The 21,054-nt window shown below is 38.2% G+C and overlaps 1 long non-coding RNA gene and 3 pseudogenes across 1 annotated transcript; 3 read left to right on the top strand and 1 right to left on the bottom strand.

Moving 5' to 3' along the window:
- Positions 1–45: 45 nt before the first annotated feature.
- LOC144371723 (uncharacterized) lies at positions 46–20,287 on the top strand. The gene is made up of 4 exons (XR_013431792.1): positions 46–236; positions 937–1,053; positions 3,086–3,152; positions 19,975–20,287. It is a non-coding gene; the product is annotated as an uncharacterized LOC144371723 (long non-coding RNA).
- LOC120892432 (barrier-to-autointegration factor pseudogene) lies at positions 3,192–3,664 on the bottom strand (annotated as a pseudogene).
- LOC110596952 (suppressor of cytokine signaling 6-like) lies at positions 3,679–6,151 on the top strand (annotated as a pseudogene).
- Positions 18,224–18,677, top strand: LOC101955936 (large ribosomal subunit protein eL31 pseudogene; annotated as a pseudogene).
- Positions 20,288–21,054: the final 767 nt, after the last annotated feature.

Genomic DNA, 21,054 nt, shown 5'->3' with positions numbered 1-21,054 from the left:
ACGGTAACCAGCGCTACCAACCAAATGACTATCATTAAAGTCACTGGTCTTAGGTAACCTTCCGCGTAGGGCCCATTGCGACAAACATGATTGTGTCGAGAGCGCATGCGACAACCCTGTCAACCCGACTCCCAGTTAGGGCATTCAGTGGAGCAGGCGAGTCCCAAGTTTTTCAAGAGTGAAACGGAGGGGTAAAAAAAATTCACATATACGTCGGATACATTTTTGCCAAAGTGGTAAAGTATAAGTCTGTTTGTTACCTACTCAATAATGTCAATGTTAACAGAAATGCCAGAGGCGTCTAAAAAAGTTTAGCCAACTTTGTTCGTACAGAAAAGGATAGTTACAAAGCTGATGGGTCAATTCTGAACAAGTAAATTCAAATGATTGTATTTCAAAGACGGAATTGTTTGAAACGATGGGGAAGAGGATTCGGATTTGAACACGCCGTAATTCTAACTCCACCCACTGATTTAAGCACTTTAAGCGGAAAAAGACTGATACTTTCGCAGGGTCAAATGAACACGAACATCTCAGATTTCGGTACTATAGCCCGAAATTTCAAAATCGTTTCGGTATTCGGGCGAGTTTTGCCCACAGTTACAGGGCAAATGCTTAATAACTCGGGGACATAATGAGAGTTTGCACGCTAAAAGCTACTATAAAAATGTTAAAAATGATCCACTTCTGTCAAAATTCGTGACGTTCAGTGACTTCATTTCTACCAAATAGCCCTGCAAATCGTCAGTCTGTGATTCCATTAAGCTCAAGGTACTTCAACAATGCTAAATGAATTCATTTGTCCTCTGCCTAAATCTAGATTGTCATGAATTGCCCTTCTTTAACAAATCAGCCCTTATGATCCTCCTGCAGTTTCAAGTCCAGCGTTCAATTTTGTCACATTGTTATTAATTTATGCCTCATCTTTTGTTCCAGAAAAGATTTAAGGTAGCTTGTCACTTCAGCAAGAAATTATTACAAGCCACTGGAGGCTACAAGTTGGATGTCTCAGAACCTTGTGATTTCAAAAATGTCCTTAATTTAAGAAACCAGGTCAGTGAATTTCTTGATAGTCTTTCTACTACCTAGTCCCTTGACAACATCAAAAAATAACAATTCAGGCACATAATGAATTCTCAACTTCTTAGATATAGTTGACAAACTGTTAGTTATGGATATGAACACAGAAAAAATCATAATGTTGTTAATTTTTCCATCCGATAATCAAAAAATCACATCATGCAGTGAAAAAGACAAAATTCACTACACAAACTCTCCTGGAAATTGGGCACCAACCTTGTCTTGTAATTTGATTTCACTGGTAAACACACACACACAAGTGCCCCAGCTTTTCAAATTTTAAAACAGACTTCTCAGATTCCTCTGGCAGATGTTTATGCCTTAGTGATTAGGCGGTACTAGTTAATTAGGCAGAACTCTTCTTGTTAAATGCCAAGTCATGCTCTCAGTCGGGCAGACTATTTAGCTTACAGATACTCAGGGTCTACGGTTTCTTATCCTGAGAGAAGAGTCACAGGATGTTATGATACATTTTTCCCCGCTATGGAAAGCGGGTGGTGGAGCTCTCGGTGACTCAGTAAGAAAACACTTGAAGAACTCCAACCAGGTGCCTTCCAGAAATAACTCCTGGAAGGTTGCGTTTGAAGTACTTATTCATCAGACAAGCATATCTTCTTCAGCCACTCTAGTAACGTTTGCTAGAATCTCTATGTTCAAGGCACTATAAGAAACATAAAATGAACAAAACAAGTTCCTAGCCCTCAAGATATTTGAAGCCTACTTTGATAGACACAAAAAGCCACTGGGGCTGGGGTGTTGGTGCATGCCTGTAATCTCAGCAGCTGGGGAGGCTGAAGCAGGAGGATCACAAGTTCAAAGCCAGTCTCAGCAATTTAGCAAGGCCCTAGGCAACTGAGCAAGATGCGGTCTCAAAAAAATAAAAAGAGGCTGGGAATGTGACCCGCTGCTTAAGCACCCCTGGGTTCAATCCCTAGTACCCACCCCATTAAAAAAAGCCACTGGAGAACAATACAGAAGATTATTATTTAGGCAATTAAATATGCTAATTAAATACACTGGTTTCTAAATATCTGGGGAGGGAACAGTCACTTCAGACTGGAGGGAGTAGATGAAGAACACTTGACCTGAGCATTGAAGGAGGTGCTTTTGTGTTTTCTCTTTCACACTGATTTGTTTGTTTTCTTTGCTACCTTTTACATACAGGAATTCTAAATTTAAAACCATCTGTAAATAAATCAACTACTTCTTCAACTCAGTCCCAAACTTTGCCACTCAAATAACACCAATAATGGCCTATTTTCTGTTGCTGTGTTAACAAATTGCCACAAATTTACAGGCTTAAAACACATTGTGCAGTAGTAGCACCAGTACTGGAGGAGGAAGTGGAGAGACATGCTTCTCCATCAAAGCAGCTGGAAAATGGTCCTAAAGGTTAAGTGAAGCTGAAAAAATACACAGATGCAGCCTCCCACACTCTCCAGATAAGTAGAGATAGTAAGAATTCCAGAAAGACCTTTTTAAGACTAAAACCTTCACAAGAAAAAAAAATAAAACTTCCAGAAATCTCTTAACCTGAATAAAAGAAAAAAACTGATTTCTTGGTACTATAACCATCACTAGCCAATCAATTTGGAAAAAATGATTCCGTATTTGGTAGCCACTATGTTAAAGATATGTCCAGCTGCATCATCAACAGTGAAGATGAAAAAGGTGAAGGAAAAATAAAAATAGGTCAAACAAGAAAAGGCTAATGGATACAATGGATACAATTTAAATGGTGGCTTTTTGCAAAACAAAAGCAGAAAGGCAACCAAGAGTACACCTTCCTGAGCTCTCCACAATGAGGATGCCTTGTGAGAAAAACAAAGCTGCCAAAATGGGCTGGGGGTATAGCTCAGTTGGTAGTGTGCTTGCCTCACATGCACAAGCCCCCGGGTTAGATCCCCATTGATCCCAGCACCACACACACAAGAAAAAGTTGTCAAAGACTAATAAGGTCTCCTTCCCTCTGAATTCATACTTGGTTTCTTTCCTCTTTTATTAGGAAGGCCACTGACTTTATTGGCTGTTATTGCCAAAAAAGGAGCCAAATGGCATCAAGCAGACCAGAGGTAAAGGTGGGGAAGGGGCCAGGAATCCAATCAGAAAAGCTAGTTAAAGGTTTCCATGGATGGAACTGGCAGGGGAAAGAGAAAGGGTGTTGCATGCAAGAGCAAAAATTCAATGGTGAGGGGAGAGAATTCTCAAAGACTCTCAAGTGCAACAACAGCAATCTTTTCCTTTGTAGAGGACAAAGAGCCTCCACTTGGATACAAACTCTGGAGACTTGATAATAGGACTGGGGATTGAGGGCTCCCCAGAGAACATCACACCATTCTCAAAGGCACCCAAACCAGTCCTGGGACTACTTGGTATTGGCACCACATGTGTCCTTCAGCCATTCCTGGAAGATAATTTCATCTTTCTTTAGCACCAGAAACTGACCAAGGACAACATACGCTTTATCAAAGCCCCTTTCCTCCAACTTCTTGCCCGGGACTTCACCAATCCCAGGCAGGCTTCTCACTGGCTTTTCCCCCATAGGCTCTGCCACAAAGTCTCCATGCTTTAGGGAGGTTGTCATCTTGACTGAGCTTAATGCTTTCATTCTCCACTTGGTATCTTGACCAACAAATTGTGAGATCCAGTGGAGGCGAGAGGCAAAGTCTTGGTTTATTCTTCTAATCTAAATCTATCATGGAATGATATTCAAAAAGATTTTCACAATCTTCAGCCTGAGACTGTGTATAAAGAACAAAATAATTCATTAAGGGGCTGGGGTTGTGGCTCAGTGATGGAGCCCTTGCCTTACTATGTTCTATCCTCAACACCACATAAAAATAAATAAATAAAGGTATTGTGTCTATCTACAACTATTTTTTTTTAAAAAAAAAAAAGAGCAAATAATTCATAAAAAGTACAGAATTTCAGAATGGAGACTTGCATCTTTGCCTTGGTGAACATGCCTGTAGTTATTGGACTTAGGCCTTAAGACTAGTTTCAGTTTTCTGTGCCTTTAGACTAGAATCTGTTTCATTTGAAAGGAATTTATGGCAATTGTCTAGACAGTTTTCCCATGGAAGTTTCTGAAATTTATTCTAAAGTGGGAAGAAATGTTTTCTCTAAATATGAGAATCAGATAGATCAGGACATAATTGTTGCCTCAGCAATCTTTGTGGGTCTGTCTATAAATGACTTGTTCACTGCATCATAGGAGTATCATTGCAGAGCCCAAGGGAGTCATGATGACATCCCTTACTCTTTCCATTGCTACCTCCAATGCACACTAAGCAAATCCAAAGGAACTTAAATGGATTCACCACCACAGACCTCTGTGTGTCTGAAACTATGCACTATCATTTAAATTTTGATCCTAACTCTGTTGCTAGGGTTGCAAGAGTTTATGAATCCATGCAATAGTGGTCATGTGGTTTTGATAAGCTTTACAGAGCTGAAAAACTTTCAAAACACGGTCGGTATTCAGGACCAATCACATGGTAGAAGACAGAGTGGAAGCTAGCAAATATGCTAGGTGGTTGTTTTTTGTTCAGGATAATTCTGATGACCATTATCTTTTAAGCTCAAGCTTTCATTTCTATAGTAAAACACTTCACACTAGAATTGAACACTCGAATTGTAGGTTTTGCTTTTATGAACAACCAGATGTGGAAGGACAATTAGTTGATCTAATTAAACATTCAACCAGAGACTCTGAAAATGGAGCTTTATTGTTTGAAGTCTCAGTTTCCTGGATCTGCAATTTACTCTGATAGACCAATCCAATATCACAATTCATGTAAGTTTATTCATTGCAGTACATGTGTCATTTGTTTTATGTCAGCTTACTAGAATATACTTATTTTTAAAACTTTCTGTGACAAAGGATTATTTACAGGAGTAGCATTGCTAAGGGATTATGAGAACCCTACATCTTGCACTTTGAGATAAAGAAAAAGGGATTGAAATACAATTTATAACCTTTCATTGTTACAAAAATCTTTTGCTGCCCAAACTGTTTCAGTTGTATTTGTAGAAGATCCCCTATGATTTTATGCATTGAAAGCACATATCATGTGGATTCAACCAGAAATAAAGTTGAATGAATGAAAAATTTAGAATAAAAGTTGTCTCTTTAAACAATCCATTTTAAAAGATAGTGTTGAAGAAACATACCTATGTAATAAAATACAGAATTTACACATACTAAAAAATTATTTTAATCTTATACTTTATAAAAATTTAGAATTATGAATTAACATAATTTTGGGTAATAAAACAATCTGCAACATATCTTAGAACACCCTTTTCTAAATTATTTTAAGGTTATGCTAATATTTGGGTTGTGAAAAGCTGAATTGTTTTTTGTACTGGGGATTTAACTCAGGGCAATTTACCACAGAGCAACATTTCCAGACCTTTTTGTTTTTAATTTTGATACACAGTCTAAGTTGCTTAGGAACTTGATAAATTGCTGAGTCTGGCCTTGAACTTGCAATCCTCCTGCCTCATGCTCCAGAGCCACTGGGATTGCAGGCATGTTCCACCATGCCTGGCTTGGTTTGTTTGTTTTTTTAAATGGCCTTACATTTTAAAAATCTTTTTTAAAAAGTATGCTACCAATTTGGAAACTGTTGCCATTTCTTTTATTAAACTCTGATACAAATTGGTATAACATAAAGACAACAAGAGCTATGATTTGAAGTATTAGATGTTCTTAGGTTCCTATGATAGTATTTTTGGTGTATACTTTAGAAAATTTTTATCAATCTCATTTGCTTAGCATTACATTAGGTAGAACTTGATTGTACAACTAAATTCATAAACAGATTGGATTCTCTTGCAACATTAAAATTTATACAAAGTTTAAATAGATTTGGATAAAAATAAAACATTGTTTAAAAAGAAAAAACATTGTTTTGGAGTTTAATTCATATATTTTAATGTAGTTATTATTACATGTGCTGGATTTCACCCTTGTCTCCAATGAAAGTCTCTAGTTGAAAAATGGTGGGAAATGTGGAAAATATTAAAACCATATTTTATTGCATACCATATATATTGACATTAAAAAGAGTCTTGTCTGTTTCTTTTAAATTTAGCTGTCTCGGGCTGGGGATGTGGCTCAAGCGGTAGCACGCTTGCCTGGCATGCATGCGGCCGGGGTTCGATCCTAAGCACCACATACAAACAAAGATGTTGTATCCGCTGAGAACTGAAAAATAAATATTAAAATTCTCTCTCTCTCTCTCTCTCTCTCTCTCTCTCTCTCTCTCTCTCTTTAAAATAAAATAAAATAAATTTAGCTGTCTCAAGTAATTTAAAATCACTAATCACTTTTTCTCTGAATCAGTAGTGATGGGGGGTATAGCGACTATCCCCAAAATTTTTTAGTTATTTTTAGGTGCAGAGTGCATTCATCATTGCACATGACTGTAATGTAGTGTTTTGAAATGGCCTTGTTCAGAAATGTTTTCAGTTACACAACTTTAAAAATGTGTCCTTCTCAGATGGAACATGTAACTCGAGATGTTTCTTCCTATTTTGTCATTTATAAGTTTTCCTATCCTATCCTTACATTTAAACACAGAAATAAAGGGTTTAGTCAAACTTAATGTCTTCATCATTCAAACATAACTGTATCCCCACATGCCCCCCTTATTTATTTATTTATTTATTTATTTATTTATTTAGAAGTAGTTGGACACAATACCTTTATTTTGTTTATTTTTTATGTGGTGCTGAGGATGGAACCCAGGGCCTCACACATGCTAGACAAGAGCTCTAGCACTGAGCCACAATCCCAGTCCCTCTTTTGTGTGTGTGTGTGTGTGGTGCTAGGGATCTAACTTAGGGCCTTGCACATAAATAGTAGTCAAGTGCTCTCCCACTGATCCACATTACCACCCCTTTTTATTTTTTATTTTGAGACAGGGTCTCACTAAATTGCCAAGGCTGGCCTCAAACTTTTGAGATACTTCTGCTTAAGCTTCGTGAGTCCCTAGGATTACTGGCTTGTGCCACCATGCCCAGTCTTTGTTTGTTTGGTTTCAGTTTTGGTTTTGGTTTTGTGTACTAGGAATTCAACCCAGTGGTACTAAGTCTCCAGCCCTTTTTTATTTTTTATTTTGAGACAGGGTCTCACTAAGTTGTGTAGGGCCTTGCTAAGTTGCTAAGGCTGGCCTTGAAGTTGGAATCCTCCTGCCTCAGCTTCCTGGGCCCCTGGGATTATAGGAGTGCATTACTGTAGCCACTTTCCCTGTGTTTTTTTTTTTTTTTTGAGAGAGAAAAAGAGAGAATTTTTAATATTTATTTTTCAGTTCTCGGCGGACACAACATCTTTGTTGGTATGTGGTGCTGAGGATCGAACCCGGGCCGTACGCATGCTAGGCGAGCGCGCTACCACTTGAGCCACATCCCCAGCCCATTCCCTGTGTTTTTTTAAGGTCAGAAGTAAAATACTACCAAGAGAAGGTATAGATGCTAAAGATGTAGGTCAGTGGTATAGACTTTGAGGGCCTTTGTTTGAACCCCAGCACTGCAAAAAGAAAAGGTATTATGGTATTTTTAATTAAAGGGAAAAGATATTTGATTTTAGTGAAATGTTGATCGCACCATTACAAAGTTTTCACCTAATAAGATGGAATTCGGAGCTAGTTGTGTTGATACTCACCTGTAATCCCAGGGACTAAGGAGGCTGAGGCAGGATGCTTCCCAATTCCAGGCCAGCATCACCAATTTAGCAAGACCCTATCTCAAAATAAATAAGGACTGGTGCTGTACCTCAGTGGTAGAACACCTCTGGGTTCAATTCCCAGTACCACACCAAAAACTAATAATAATAATTATTATTATTTGGCAAATTATCTATTTGTAAACAATTAAAATATACATCTAGGATGAATAAAAAGTCTCTGTGCATCTATATTAGATGGCAGTATTGTAAGAGAGCCACTGTATGTTAAAAAGTGTTAAAATGGCTTCTCCATGTTTCTAGAAGCACTTACATATATTACCTATGAGACCATGATGCACCCAGGTCTTTGGACTGTGTCATGTGGACGTAGCTTGTTCCCTGTGTTTTCTTGGTGCTACCATGTGTTTAAGATCTAGCTATTTAGTGTTGTGATTATTCTGATTTTTCATCTGTTTTAAATTTGTACTTTTTGGATAGCAAATATTAATACTCTTCTATTTTCAGACAGCCAATTTTTGATGCACTTTTGTGTATGCATAATACAAAATACTCTAAAGAAAAATGGTACAGTTATGTAACTGTTAGGTTCTGGTAGTGTGTCAATACAAATAAAAATATTTGCCAAGAAATTAATTAAATTTACATATAGAAAGAAAGGGATATTGCAATGTTTTCTGTTTTTGTGTGAAGAGAACTATTTGGTATAAGTCACATATTATGTGAAAGATTTAGTATAAGACACTAAAACAGCCAGGCGTGGTGGTACACGCCTGTTATCCCAGCAACTCAGGAGGCTAAGGCAGAAGGATTATGAGTTCAAAACCAGTCTCAGCAGATTAGCAAGGTACTTAGCAACTCAGCAACACCCTGTTCCCAAAAAGGGCTGGGGATATGGCTCAGTGGTTAAGCACCTGGGTTCAATCCCCTGTACAAAAAAAAAAAAAAAAAAAAAAGACACTAAAACACTCTGGTTAAGAATGAAAAGAAAAAAAGAGCTATAACTTCATTCTGTAGTTTGGTCTAAATATCTTTTGATTATATTTTTGGATTCTATTGAATGGTAATTTAGCTGACATATGGGCACAACCTGTACCTGATTTTTAAATACATGCCTCTAAAAATCTAAGCTCAAGGCAAAAGGTGAAATGAAACAGGAAAGCTGTATCCATTTGCTATAATAAGTGGTTCAGGATTGTTTTATATCAAATGTCTCATTATAAAACATGATAGAGGCTAGAGCTATTGTCAGCTTTGCTAGGACACTATTATGCATTTTTACAAATAATAAAAGCTATTGAAAGTACTTTAAAAAGCTCTCAGGAAACCTGTTCTCATTCTAACTGCACAATAACCTGAAATTTAGGTCAAAATATTTATCACAGAAGCCGAGCATGGTGGCCTACGCCTATAATTCTAGCTATTCAGGAGGCTGAGGCAGGAGGATTGCAATTCAAGGCCAGCCTGGACAATTTAATGTAATCCTGTCTCACAATAAAAATATAAAAGGGCTAGTGATGTAGCTCAGTGCTGTGGGCCTTAGGTTTAATCCCCAGTACTGCAAATATATATTGCATATCTGTGTCCTCACTTTCCTCTCAATTTTTTTTTTTTTTTTTGTGATGCTTGGGATCTAACTCAGGGCCTTGTACATAGACAATAGGCAAGCACTCTACCATTGATCCACATTCCCAGCTCTTTTTATTTTTTATTTTGAGACACGGTCTCACTAAATTGCTGAAGCTAGACTCAAACTTGGGATTTGGGTATATATACTGCATATATATTTATGCAATTGTACACATATAACAGGAAATTATCATAGAACTAAAAAGTCTTAAAGGGAAGCTACAAGGGCAGTCATTGTTCTTGAAGAACAGTATGTACCATATAGGAAATAAGACATAAAGTATAATTGAACCAGACATGGTGGAGCACATCTGCAATGCCAGTGGCCCAGGAGGCTAAAGCCGGAGGATCATGAGTTCAAAGCAGCCTCAGCAACTAAGTGAGGCCCTAAGCAACTTGGTGAGAACGTGTCTCAAAATAAAATATTAAAAGGGCTGGGGATGTGGCTCAGTGGTTAAGTCCCCACCCCTGGGTTCAATCCCAGGTACCAAAAAGAAAAAAGAAAAAACATATAATTTCTGAGCCAGTACTATTGAAACAGGATGAAATTACTAAAATTTTAGTTTATGTGCAATGTCTCTGTTTATGGTACAAGTCTAAATGTTTTCTTTAAAATATTGCCCTCAGAAATGTCAGTTGCAATTATTGTGTATTTCACACTGTACATAAGAGATACTGCTTTACAAATAATTCAAAATGTATTTTTTCATTTAAATTTTAGTGCTTTTTCATCAAATATACATTCTTAATTTGAAAATGAAATCATACTACCAGCAATAGACCATTATGTTGATACTCTAAAGAGCAATCGCCACTTCCATAAATCACTTTGAATTTCTAAAATAAAGTATGGCACACAATTTAGCTTCTTTAATAGTCATTTTAATTCCACAGAGAAGTTTTTTATAAATATCCTTTTTTGTATGTGCTTCTAGGTATCAAACTCAACCTGGTACATGCTAAGCAAGTGCTCTACCACTGAGCTACATCCCCTGCTCTAAAGATCCTTTATATTAATCAGTTAGAACATGGGAAAATATGTAGTTGTTTGTATCTGAAAAGTGTTCCAAACTCTAAGTCTAGAGATAATAAAAAATTCTTGTAGATGGAATGGAGATATAGCTCAGTGGTAGATATTGCCTAATACCATGCTTGAGGCCCTGGATTCCACCCCAGCATTGCAAAAAAGAAAAAAAAAGGAAAAAAAACCCCACTGCTATAGAATTTTGTAATATGTATACATATTGGATTAAAGAAAATTTATAGTCATGTTGGTGTGTTATGAAGTTAATACTTAAATGATTTTTCTGCATATTTCAAATGATATGTGTACCACTGTACTTAAAATGAATGAATTATCCGAGTACATAGATTTGAATGTGGTTTTGGTTTGTAAAACTATATAATTTCTTGTATATTTCCAGAAATTAATTTTATAAGGTTTTATGTATCTACTTCTAAATATAGTATATAGCCAGGTGCAGTGGTGCACGTCTGTAATCCCAGCAGCTTGGTAGGCTGAGACAGGAGGATGGTGAGTTCAAAGCCAGCCTCAGCAATGGCGAGGCACTAAGCAACTCAGTGAGACCCTGTCTCTAAATAAAATTCAAAATAGGGCTGGGGATGTGGCTCAGTGGTCGAGTGCCCTTGAGTTCAATTCCCTGTACCCCCCCCCCAAAAAAAAGATCAGCCTCAGCAATTTAGCAAGACCCTAAGTAATTGAGTGAGACCTTGTCTCAAAATAAAAAAGGGGGATGGCTGGGGATGTAACTCAGTAGTTAAGCATCTCTGGGTTCAATCCCCAGTACTCCCCAAAAAATGTATTAAACAAACATAACATAAAATCCATCATCTTAGCCATTTTAAGTGAACAGTTCAGTAGTGTTAAGTAATCTCACTTGTTGTGCAAGAGATCTTCATCTTGCAATACAGAAACTATACCCATTGAAAACTCATTCCAGCCAGTTGCAATGGGGCATCCCTGTAATCCAAGATACTTGGGAAGCTGAGGCAGGAGAATAAGAAGTTCAAAATCAGCCTGGATAAGTACCTAGACTAGAGACCCTGTCTCAAAACAAAAATTTTTTTTTTTTTTTTTTTTTTTTTTTTTTAAAGAGAGAGTGAGAGAGAGAGGGGGACAGAGAGAGAGAGAGAATTTTAACATTTATTTATTTTTTCTTAGTTCTTGGCGGACACAACATCTTTGTTGGTATGTGGTGCTGCTGAGGATCGAACCCGGGCCGCACGCATGCTAGGCGAGCGCGCTACCGCTTGAGCCACATCCCCAGCCCCACAAAACAAAAATTTTAAATGGACTGGGGATATAGCCAATATAGCCAGTGGTCACACGCTTGCCTAGCAAGTAAGTGTAAGGCCCTGAACTCAATTCCCAGTACTGCAAAGAGGGAGGGAGGGAGGGAGGGAGGGAGGAAGAGAGAGAGAGAGAGAAAGAAAATGACTCCCCATCTCCCCCACCCAGGTAACCACCTTCTACTTTGTTTCTTGAATTTGACTACTTTAGATACCCCTATATGAGTAGAATAATACAGTGTTTATAATTTTGTGACTTACAAGCCTAATCCCTTTTAAGAGCTCAGCTGATGAGGTCAGATTCACTCAGGATTATTTCAGTATTTTTTTTTTCAGTACTAGGGATTGAACCTAGGGGTGCTGTACAACTGAGCTATATTCCCACTCCTTTTTATTTTTTATTTTGAGACAGGGTCTATACTAAGTTGCTAAGACTTGTCTGGAGCTTGTGATCCTCCTGCTTCAGCTTTCTGAGTTCCTGGGATTACGGGAATAAGCCATAACACCTAGCTTCTTTCTTTCTACTTTCTTTACTTTTTTTTTAAGATTGATGTGATTTATTTGTACCTTTATTTTTTTTTATTTATATGTGGTGCTGAGGATTGAACCCAGCACCTCACATATGCTAGGCGAGAGCTCTACCACTGAGCCACAGCCTCAGCCCCTCTACTTTCTTTACTTTTCCTATTTTTGAGCACTGATACTTGAACCCAGGGGCACTTTGCCATTAAACTACATCCCCAGTTCATTTTTAAAGATATTTCGTTTTGAGACAAGATCTTGCTAAATTGATACAGCTAGCCTCAAATTTGTAATCCTCTTTCTTCAGCCTCTTGAGTAGCTGGGATTACAGGTATGGATCACCGCAACAATCTTTATTTCTGTTATTATTTAGTTTTACAAGTCACCTGATGTGAGGCCTTAATTAGTTCTGCATGATCCCTTCCCAGCAGTGCCTAGATTAGAGTTTGACTAAATAACTGGAACAAAGTACTTGTACCCCAGTGTGGGTGGGATATTGAGAGCCATTGTAGAATTCTGCCTACCCACAAATGGCAATGAGGAAGAGTGCTAAGCGGTTGGGGGAGGCTGTCAGACAGTTTCACACAGTGAATTCAACTTTTGCATACAGTATTAGCCCTTTCAATTTGTAGAATTCTAGGCAATAGAGCATTGAAAAAGAGTGAAATAGTCTGATACCATAATGTTTAAGGTAATTAAGTTCTTGCCTTAGAGTAACTGCAGGATTTGGAAGAGGAAAGCAAAACCAAGAAAAGTAAATTAACTGCGACTAAAAAGCCATTGATAATTTCATCCCCTGCCCTATGTAGTGAGCAGAGTAGACATATCAGTGATAGGGACTCCCATGGGGAGCTGGACCATAAGAAAGCATAAATGGAAAGGAAAAACCAACCAGGCTTCCTATTACATGCTGAAAATAGGTGAAAGGGTGTTGCACAGAGCTGTAAGAACACATGTGGGATATCAAAATAGCTCTGGAATTCATCCTCCACCTCCATTGCCAATGCCACTCCCCTCAGAGTAGCTTAGGCAATTACAACAGCTCTCTAACTAGTCTCTGGGGCTCTAGACCTAGCTAACTGTAATGTTCTGTATTTGACCTTAGAAAATCTAAAATACAAGTCAGAATTAAGTCAATACCCTGCTTAACATCTGTTGATGATTGTGCATCATCTAGTTTCATGTACAAGGCCCTCCATATGTCAGCTCTGTTTACTAATCCAGCCAAAGTGATATTGCTGTGTCAGTCTCCTACACTTAGACCCACAGGGGACACATTGAGAACTGATGGAACTTTCTATGAGTGACAATTTTCACCCCATAGATGAGGGATGGAGAAAAATGGATTTTTTTCCATTCCATACAGGAGAGAGACCCTGCCCCTTTGGAAAAGGAGAGAGAAATGCCTCAGAAATGGGATTAGGGGCTGGGGATGTGGCTCAAGCAGTAGCGTGCTCGCCTGGCATGCGTGCGGCCCGGGTTCGATCCTCAGCACCACATACAAACAAAGATGTTGTGTCCCCCGAAAACTAAAAAATAAATATTAAAAAATTCTCTCTCTCTCTCTCTAAAAAAAAAAAAAAAAAAAAGAAGAAGAAAGAAATGGGATTAGCAGGATCCTTTTTCTTACCCAAAGTTTTTGTAATGTAAATAGGGTCTTATGTCTCCAAATTTTATAGCCTGCGGTCATCTCCAAAGTCATCCCCTTTGAAGTGTGAATACCTAGGGAAATAGTGCTCCATCTTCCTGGTAGCCAGGGACCTAGTCCTGACTGTAGCCATTTGGATCTCTTGGGAAGATAAGAGATGTTTTGTTATCCTTTTTAATCAATAGACAAATAGCCGCAGATATCATCCTCATGGTATATAAAAAGTAAAATATGTCTAGGGGAAGTGGAAGCAAACATTATATCATATACATTCCTGTATTTCAGGCTTTTTTTCAGGGAGAATAAGAAATCCAGGCAAGGTTTCTTTCTCACATCCAGGATTCTTCTATCTTCTTATCTCATTCAACATGCTCTCTTAGGACTTTTCCACCCACTCTTAACTGCTACTTGGATCCTAAGAACTTCAAATATGCCACTACCTGCTAGACATCTTTATCTGCAAGTACTACAGACACCTCAAATACCACATGTTCAAAATGGAACTCTTCACTTCTGCCCCCAGACTCTTGTAGTCTCTACATGAATTGATAACAGTACGGTCTGTGTCACACTTGTGGCTGCCCTCAAATTTGAACAGTCTTTCTATAGAATTTCCACATTATGAACCCCTGCCTCTCCAGTGTTGAGTCAGAGCTATTTTGCCAGTCTCCCTTGTAGCTGACAGTCATGTGACTTAGATTTCTCCGATCAGAAACACCTGCACAAGACTCTGATTCAGAACTGAGCTATATGAGGAAATATGTTCTATGTGGACTTTACTTTCTTTCTCTATCTTTTTTCCTGTCAGGGAATTTCCAGTGTTTTCAAGGTTGACTTCTCACAGCTACAGTGGTCAAGTTTCCTCTTATGCTCTGGGTGAGGGACCTGTATAATTTGGCTACTTCTACCACAGTTTGGGGCATTGTTTCTGGAAGTTTGACCTCTGATCTGGTTCTTCAGCTCTCCCAACAATTACAAGATTCCCCCAATATTCTTTTTTAAAATACCTTTTCTGCTTAGTTTTCTTCTGTTGGTATCAACTAATTTCTCTGACAAATACACATCCCACCATACAAAACTAGAACCTAGAGTCATCCTTGACTCTCCCTTACCACCAATATCCAAGCAACCCTGGAGTCTATTAGTTTTATCTTTTAATCACTTCCTGATTATAACCCTTCCTCTTTATCCCAATTACCACTTCCCTCCCTAGCTCTGATCCTGAAAATTTTTTATCTACACTATTGCAACATCCTCCTAATTAGTCTCCTAGTCTACAGTCTTGTTCCTCTTTCAATCTTAAGATTTCACACTAATAGAGGGATCTGTATAACACACAAGGCCTGACTGTCATACATTTGCTTTAGATCCCAGTCCTCCCCCCTTCCTATTTTGGAATGTTTGCTATTACAAGATAGAACCACTTGCAATGTGTGGCTGCACATGCATGTACACACACACACACACACACACACACACACACACACACACACACACACCTACACACACCTTTTATCTCTTGGCTCTGTGCCTTTGTTTGTGTTGTTCCCTTAGCCTAAAATGACCTTTCTTCCTTTCTTTACTTGGAGACATTCCTCCTTACTTCCATAATACCTGTACATACATCCATCATTGTACTTATAAGGAGGTACTGTAATTGCCTATTTATGTGTCTGCCTCTCCAGGATAGATTGTGAGTTCTCTGAGAGGTAGATAAGTTTGAATTCATGTATGTCTCTCTCCTCAATGCCTTCCTTAGTGCCTGGCATTTAGTATGCATAAAATAAATGTTTGATAACTGATTAATACATTGATTGACTTAATTCAAACATCATCACATCTCCATGATAGTTTCTTTACAATTCCCTACCTTCCAATTTTCTGGGCCTGCCTCTCCATTTTTTTTTTCCAGTTCTGGGGATTGAATGCAGGGGTATACTACCACTAGCTACATCCCCAGCCCTTTATATATATATATATATATATATATATATATATATATATATATATATATATATATATATATATATATTATTTTGGAAAAGGGTCTTACTAAGTTGCTGAGGCTGGCCTTGAACTTCTGATCCTCCTGCCTCAGAATCCCAAATGGCTGGGATTATAGGCATATGTCACTGCACCCAACTTGGACCTCATAAAGCAGCTTGTGTTTACTTCCTATACATACTTGGTACATTCCCTTTAAAAAAATGATGTAATATTCATATAACACAAAATTAATCGTTTTTTTTCTCTGCAATATTGGAGATGGAACCCTGTCTCTAAATAAAATACAAAAAAGGGGTGGGGATGTGGCTCCATGGTTAAGTGCCCCTGAGTTCAATCCCCAGTACCCCCAGAAAAATCTATTCAATAATTGATGTTCATTTGGGTCAGTTTTATCTTTTGGCTATTGTGAATAGTGGTGCTCTAAACATCTGTGTACAAGTTTTGAGTTGAATACTTGTTTTCAATTATTTTGGGTAGAAACCTATGAATGGAGCTGCTGGATCACATAGAAATTCTATTTTAAAAAAACTTTTTGAGGAATTGCCAAATTGCTTTCTAGGGTGGCTGCATCATTTTACACTGCTACCAGCAATACATGAGGGTTATAATTTCTCCACATCCTCACAGCACATCTTTACCTCACCCTGGCAGTTGTGAAGTTGATTTATATTTCTCTAATGACCAGTGATGTTTGGGTTTGTTCTTTTGAGTTAGGGTCTCAATACAGTGTGCAGGCTGGCCTTGAATCCTGGGCTTAAGCAATGCTCCTACCTTAGTTTCTCTAGTCTCACAGGTATGTGCCATCATGTCTGGCTCATTGAATTATTTTCATGTGCTTTTTGGCCATTTGTATGGAAAAATGTCTAATTAAATCCTTTGCCAATTTATTTTAGTAGATATTTAATTTTCTTAGTACAGTTTCAGATTTGCATAATTGAACCAGTATTACACAGAGTTCAATATATCCACACCTATCCTCTCTACTCCCCATAAACAGTTTCTCCTACAATTAACAATTTACAATAGTGTGGTACATTTCTTATAATTAATAAATCTTAATAAATCATATTAATACATTATTAATAGTTTACATTAGGGTTCATTTTTTGTATTGCACATTTTATAGATTTTGCAAATGTTCAATGACACCTATCCACCATTATAGTATTATAAAGAATAGTTCAAATGCCCTAAAAATCCCCCGTGCTCCATCTATTTAGCCTTTCCTCCTACCCTCCAAAACCTCTAGCAACCACTGAACATTTTACTTTCCTCACAGATTAACTTTACTCTTACAACAGTTTTATATTTATATACAGGAAGAGTGATTAAGATAGTATAGAAAGTCCCTATATACTCCATATTCAATTTCCATAATTATTAACGTGTGTGTGTGTGTGTGTGTGTGTGTGTGTGTGTATGTGTATTTAAGTAACCTTAAAGTCCACCAGTAGGAAGTTGATTAAATAAACTCTGGTGCAGCTATCGGTGTAAGACTATGCAATTACAAAACCAATGTGCAGCTCTCTATGTAGATTGACTTTAAAAGATTTCCAGGATATTCTCAAAAGTAGGGAAAGCAAGGTGCAAAACAGTGCACATATAATCCTACAACTTATGTTTTCTTAAAAAAGGGGGGGAGGGGCTGGTGTTGTGGCTCAGTGGTAGAGGGCTCACCTAGTGCATGTGAGGCCCTGGGTTCCATCCTCAGCACCACATAAAAATAAATAAATAAAATAAAGGTATTGTGTCCAACTACAACTAAAAAATATTTTTAAAAAAGGAAACATATATACGTATGTGTTTATATATATATATATATATATATATATATATATATATATAAAATGATAAATGTATATATCATCATCTCTGGAATTATATTTGTATATCCTCATATAGTCTTATGAAACTGATAACTACAGTTGGCCCTAAGGAGGGGAAGTGAACTGAAGGTAGAAAAGGAAGGGAAATTTACTCTTTACTATATACCTTCACGTAGATGTTAATTACTTTTTGTAGTACTAGGGATCAAACCCAGGACCTTGTGTGTGCTAAGCAAGCTCTGTATTATTGCACTACAACTTCAGCCCTAGATTTTTTTTATCTTTTTTTATATGCTATATCATATATCACTTTTATATCATAAATTGTGTATAAAAATTAAATACTGTGCCAGATGTGGTAGTGCAAACCTGTAATCCCAGCAACTCTGGAGGCTGAGGCAGGAGGATGGCAAGTTTCAAGCCAGCCTCAGCAATTCAGTGAGACCCTGTCTCAAAATAAAAGACAAAAAGAGCTCGGGGTGTAGCTCAGTGGTAGAGCATCCTTGAGTTCAATACCCAGTACCAGCTTTCCAACTAGGGCCTGGCAGAATGGCTCCCGCAAAGAAGGGTGGCGAGAAGAAGGGCCGTTCTGCCATCAATGAGATAGTGACCCGAGAATACATCATCAACATTCACAAGCGCATCCATGGAGTGGGCTCCAAGAAGCGTGCTCCTCAGGCACTCAAAGAGATCCGGAAATTTGTCATGAAGGAGATGGGAACTCCAGATGAGCGCATTGATACCAGGCTCAACAAAGCTGTCTGGGCCAAAGGAATAAGGAATGTCCCATATCGTATTCGTGTGCAATTATCCAGAAAACATAACGAGGATGAAAATTCACCAAACAAGCTCTGTACTTTGGTAACTATGTCCCCATTACCACGTTCAAAAATCTACAGACAGTCAATATGGATGAGAACTAACTGCTGATAGTTAAATAAAATCATAAAACTGTAAAAAAAAATACCCAGTACCACCAAAAAAAAATTAGATACTGTATGTAAAGTAATGTTGAAAGGGGATGAGATGCTGTTTTCCCAAAATGAATCTGAAGTATATCACAGAATCTATCAAACTTTCTAATTTCTATCTGCTCCCAATGCCTGACATAGGGTTGAATAGCACTTCCACAAGTAACTTGCAAAACACTTCTTTAGATGGAGGTCTGGGCAAAAATTGAAGACCCTGGGAGCACAAGGGGGCTTTTTCACTTCTTTCCTGAAAGCAGGGATTCTGCAAGAGCAGGGAGACACAGCAGTGGTGAATGCAGGCTATCTGTCAGAGAAAACAGTTTGACCTTTTGGAACATGACTTAAGACAGGGTTTTAGCTACAGAGAGAGCACATTTCATAAAGGCCAAAGAATGTGTTTACTTGAAGATATTCCAATCTGATCGTGTGGATTTTAAACAGAAAGCATGTTTAAGTGAAACTAAAAGTGGTTACACAAATGATCACATTAAGAATGTCGTCAAAGAAAGAATGACAAACAGAAGAGGTGCTGGCACTTTCACAAGACAGGAAAAGAGGTCAGAACTAAGATTAGAGCCTTCAAGTCTTTAATTCCTTTACACACATCTGAACCTGTTTTTCCTACTGTTCACGTTTCTCAGAGTCCTATCCACTACACCCTCTGGAATCCTTATTCTTTGAGAGGCCAACTCCACTAATCCTAGCATTCTTTGTGGACCTTTCCCTCCCTGTCCCTATCTGAACAGCACTGGGGCTCTAGCCTGGGCTCCTGCTTCTCCACAGCCCCTTTTTTTCTTTTTTTAGAAAGAGAGAGAATTTTTATTTTTTAGTTTTCAGTGGACACAACATCTTTATTTTATTTTTATGTGGTGCTGAGGATCGAACCCAGCGCCCCATGAATGCCAAGCGAGTGTGTTACCATTTGAGCCACATCCTCACCCTCTCCACAGCCCTTTCTTGAAGGAGATTGCTGCTTCTCTCACCCTCTGCCTACCACAGAGAGAAGGGGATGGGAGGGGACGAGGGAAGCTGTCTCCTGTCTCCCAATTGCCAAATCCACCACTCCTAAGTAAAAATAAATAAATAAATAGAAATAAAAAAATAAAAATAAAAAAATCTATTATTTTGAGACTTATGACATTTAGCTTTACAACCTTCTCCACAACCCTAAAACTAGCACCCCAGTCTCCTTACTCAGTACGAATATTGTGTATGCATGTGAAACTGGGGATGGAACCCAGGTGCACTTTGCTATATCCTCCATCCCTTTTATTTCTTATTTTGAAACAGGGTCTTGCAATTATGCCGAGGCTGGCCTCAAACTTGTGATCCTCTTGCTTCGATGTCCTGAGTTGCTGGGATTATAGGTATGCACTACAACACCTGGCTCAATAAGAATTTTTGAATCAAGCTTTCAGTTTTCCTCTCTACCTACTCCATGTTCTGTCATCAGCAAGAAGATTCAAGAAATAATCTGGGTGACAAACTGACTCCCTGACCATCCAATTTCTTGACTTTCTCAATTGCTTTGAAGAAAGTTTCCAAATTCCTTCCATTAACAGATGATTCTTCAAATATAGGCACCTATTTCATTTCCTGACAAGTTTTCTGTTTTGTGTTGCTAAAACAGAATACGTGAGACTGGATTTTAAAAGAACAGAAATTTATTTCTCAGAGTTCTGAAGCCTGGTAAGTCTAAGATCAAAGTGCCAGCAGATTCAGTTGTCTAGTGAGGGCTACATCCTGCTGAGGGGAAGAACACTGTCCTCACATAGCACAAGGTGAAAGAGCTAAGAAGCCAAATGCTGCAGGAAACCCCTTTTATAAGGGCCTAAATGCCATTCAGAAGGGAGGGCCCCCTCATGGCCTATATAAAGTCCTCATCTTTTAATACTATCCCATTGGCCAACATCTGAATTCTGTGTGTTTGTTTTGCAGTGCTGGGGATCAAATCCAGGGCTTCACACATGTTAGGCAAGCAATCTACCACTGAACCACATCCCCAGACCGCATTACCTGAACTTCAGAGGAGATATCTCCAAACCACAGCAGCTTCTTATGTGTTTTATATTCCAGCTATAAGAAATAATTTATAGTTCTCTGAAACCAGTGCTTATTTATTCCTCCAGGCACTTTGCCCGTCCTCATATCTTTGTTTGCAATGCCAGTTCCATTCCCACTAACTATATCTATTAAGCAGTCACAAAAACGACTCATTTCATAATTTAGCCTTGCACTCTTATTCTGCCTTAACTCCAGAAACTTTGTTTTCCATTCCATTTAAGCCCCTACTCTCACACCCTGGGCTTCTTCATTGCCCAGAAAAACCCAACCTCTGGAATCTTAAATCCTAGTCTAACAAAAAGGCAA

This window comes from Ictidomys tridecemlineatus, chromosome X (assembly GCF_052094955.1).
Source record: "Ictidomys tridecemlineatus isolate mIctTri1 chromosome X, mIctTri1.hap1, whole genome shotgun sequence".
NCBI lineage: Eukaryota > Metazoa > Chordata > Mammalia > Rodentia > Sciuridae > Ictidomys > Ictidomys tridecemlineatus.
This window is presented reverse-complemented; position numbering and strand designations above follow the sequence as displayed.